Here is a 3,717-nt window from a genome sequence, read left to right as displayed (position 1 = left end):
TGATACTGACGAATTTTTCGTTGAATTTTGAATCTAAATTCGGAAACTTCAATCGATAATAATATCGACGAACTTCCTCATTTCTGTAAAGACACAAATTTTCGGTTAAAGGAGGCGAATTTCATTTTCATAGTTCAAAATTATGAATGGGGACCGATGTATTATTAGGAGTTTCTTCTCTTCTTTCCCTCGCGAATTTGACTCCTGAGGAAGAAATAATTTTAATATCAATATTTATTGTGCAAAATGTATGAATACCTCACGAAAAAAATTCCTTTTTGCGACTAATAATGTTGTTGTTAAATAAATAAGAAAAAAAATGAGAAGCACCAGAACCAATATTTGTCACGAATATGACTAGAGGACTAAAGGAGTTGGAGATCAAGAATTTTGGTATTCAGTTGAAATCAATTATTTTGTTAAAAATCCATATTCTCATGAATATTTGAAAGGTTTTATTTGATTTTTCATAGAAATTGTCGACATAGATGCTTACGCCTAGCTGGAATTTATTTACCAATAAATATAATCGGTCATTGAGTCGTTACAGAAAAAAATTATCAAGAAGATTGAAAAAAGCGCATTATCTGATAAAAATTGATTAACTAAGCTCAGTATATAGATTTATAGATTGTCCTGTTACCGAACAACGATTTCGGTCGAAATCTTATGTAGACAAAAAAAGCGGATGAGATCAAGTTTTTTTCAACTTTCACGAGTTGAAGTCTTTTTTTGACTTTTTTCCGTTTTTTATAACTCTTTTTTTTTAGAATTTGTATTTATGTCGATGTTTACGTGGCGTCGGAGACCGTGGACTGTTCAATCGGTGGTTCCTGGATGTTCGCGAGGACAAGGAAAATACTGTTTAAGGCATCCGGCAAATCTGGAGCGGTAAAGGAGTCACGGGTGCTTATTCTTGTACGGAAATCACGACCGACACTTGCTCCATGGCGGTCTGCTTTGTGATCTGTAAAAATGATGAAAAATATGGAATCAGCAGTTCTCTAGTGTAAATAAACGATTCTTTGAACCATTTTTCGCTGGGTCATTTCCGCCCGAGCAAAAACTCACTAATTTATATTTCATTTCTTATCATTACTCTTTCACGCATAACTCGCGTTTATATTCAAATTCGTGAGAACCGGTGGTGTCAGATGCTCAACGAAAGCTTGGAAGCAGTTCTGCGACAAGAAATTTGTTAGGAAATCTTGGATATACTGGTTCAAATTTCTATGATGTATTGAATCTTATAGCAGATTTAGATCCTCCTCTTCTTCATCCTCATCAACGATACCTTCAATTCCAAAATATTTGAAAATTAGATTTCCGAAAAATGATCAATTTCCTTAACATAGAAAGTTGAAAACTTATGAACAGTTTGAAAGGAGCCGGAAAATACTTACGAAGTAAATCAGAGCCGTCGTCTGGATCAAGTATCGTGTCTCCACCGTTCTCGTCATTCCCGCTATCCAAAGCCTGCATCGTTTAAAAAATAATTGTTTTTATGAATATAGAAAATAATAACTCAGTCAATTTCTCATTTGACAAAAGATAAAAAATACAATACGACCCTCGGTGTCATTTTTCACGGCAATTGCTTCCACATCAGCCGACAATTCATTTACAAAATTTCACAATTGTGACAAGCACAGGAATGATAGTCCACTGAAAAGGTAGCGTGAGAAATTTGCTTCTCGTTCTAACGCCGCCTTCGTTATGTAAAAAAATTGACTCGTTACTTTTTTCTCATTGAAACTCAAGTAAATCCAAAAAAAACCAAAAATCTGCGAATCCGTGAATATCTGTTCACCTTTGACTGTGATCTCGTTCAATCTCGTGTCATTGTTAGTCACACGGTGCTCAAGGACGTTCGACAACGCTGTCATCATTATTTTCCTATCATAACCACTGAAAAACAGATATTGCCACTCTATAAGCGACCGGACCGTTCTAGTGAAATATATTGTTAAATCTCTTGCAAAGTCAAGCCTGCATGGTTTTGGGTGTGATAGTTCGCAGTGCCAAAGAATCTGACAGTGGTGAACCCGAACAAAATAAATCTGAAATGAAAATCAATAGAATTTCGGTCATTTGCAATGAAAGGGGGTAGCTTTTTATTATGACTCACCGTAAATTGAAGCTCTTTGCTGAGAATATTTGAGGCAGCAGAAGACGGTGACCTTGTGTCTCGCCCCATTGAAAGATGATAACGCCTCCTAACAAATACGCAAGAATCTATATTCTGCTTGTCCGTCCAGGATGACGTCCTGAAAACTTAGAACAGAACTTGTTCAATTCTCTTGGCAATCTTGTTCTTCACTTCTCACCCTTGTTCTTCACCCTCGTAGAGCGGATTGATATATATCATTGTTCTACTCATATTCATTGGAATACTTAGAGCTTAAGTTATTATATCCACTGTATAACGAGGGAATGAAATTTGTCAAAAGAAATGACAAACAAGAATGATTTTGTCAATTTTATTACCTTGCAATCCAGGTTGAACTTGATTTTCCTGAAGTAATACTAGAGGTAAAACTCTGATTGCAATTAAACTGCAGCTCTGTAAATCGCCGGATATTTCCTGATGCTTTGGAGGCTCGCTCTTGAGGAAAAAGATTTTTATGAAAGATTATTTCAAGAATTATTAATTATGACCATTATTATTATTAATAAACACTAATTAATCACATCACTGATAATTATTACCCTATTTACTTTTAATTAACCATGATTCATCATTTATTGAATTGCACTCCGCACGCAATAGCTCTTCGGGGATCATAACCTAACACGTCAATATACGTGCAACCTGGGCAACCACGAAAACGTGCGTATCTATATATTCATATCAGCGAAATTTGTAATTTCGTATTTTAGAGTGATTATATTTTTTAAAAATGTCTCAATTGATCTAACAATCACTACCAAACGATTATAAAATGGTTTCAGTGAAAATTAGAAGAACAGCGATATTTTTTGAGATTGACTGCTCTGGGTGAAATGGCCGATCATCAAACATTTTTTAGAATGTCTTTCTTTCTTCTTTTTACAATAACTGTGATCAAACAAACGTATATTCATCACCGTCAAACGATTACGCGTCGATTTGGCCCTAATTAAACCTTGCTACTATAAAAATATTAAAAAATTGGGGCTAACTTTTTTCAAATTTTCAATTTCGTTTTTTAGAATTATTATGATCAAACAAACGTTTTAATTGATCAAACAAACACCGTCAAACGACCCTCAAACGATTCGCGTTAGAAAAAATTAAAAAAGTCGAAATAGGGGGGCTAAGTTTAAGTACCTGGATAAGTCGAGACTGAAAGTGCTCGAACGATCTTAGCGGTGATGACTTAACTATCGGAATATGCAGACCCGTGCGCGTCTCCAGCCAGCGTCCTGCATTACCGACTGCCCCTAGGGGAAACCCCGAATCCGTACGGGATATCCCGGAGACGCTAGGGGCGGACGCTGGGGCACTGTTCTGAACTAGTCTCTCTCTATCCGAGATCCTAAGGATAGACAACTATCAGGATAGTTGAGGTTAGTCAGCTGTCACTGAGGTTAGTCAGCTGTCACTGAGGTTAGGATAGTTGAGGTTAGGATAGCCACGATAGTTGAGGTTAGTCAGCTGTCACGATAGTTAAGATTAGGATAGTCACGATAGTTGAGGTTAGCCAACCGTCAGGTTAGAATAGGCACGAGCGGGAT

At 36.5% G+C, this 3,717-nt stretch overlaps 2 long non-coding RNA genes across 2 annotated transcripts; both read right to left on the bottom strand.

Annotated features, from left to right (window-relative positions):
• Positions 1–432: 432 nt before the first annotated feature.
• LOC122417003 (uncharacterized) lies at positions 433–1,478 on the bottom strand. The gene is made up of 2 exons (XR_006262208.1): positions 1,404–1,478; positions 433–1,294 (listed from the first exon to the last, which is right to left on the bottom strand). It is a non-coding gene; the product is annotated as an uncharacterized lncRNA (long non-coding RNA).
• A 92-nt stretch (positions 1,479–1,570) lies between these two features.
• On the bottom strand, positions 1,571–2,724 carry LOC122417002 (uncharacterized). The gene is made up of 5 exons (XR_006262207.1): positions 2,710–2,724; positions 2,488–2,605; positions 2,129–2,274; positions 1,811–2,060; positions 1,571–1,709 (listed from the first exon to the last, which is right to left on the bottom strand). It is a non-coding gene; the product is annotated as an uncharacterized lncRNA (long non-coding RNA).
• Positions 2,725–3,717: the final 993 nt, after the last annotated feature.

Source organism: Venturia canescens, chromosome 10 (genome assembly GCF_019457755.1).
Source record: "Venturia canescens isolate UGA chromosome 10, ASM1945775v1, whole genome shotgun sequence".
NCBI classification, from domain to species: Eukaryota; Metazoa; Arthropoda; class Insecta; order Hymenoptera; family Ichneumonidae; genus Venturia; species Venturia canescens.
The sequence above is the reverse complement of the archived record's forward strand: the minus strand, read 5'-3'. Positions and strand labels throughout refer to the sequence as shown.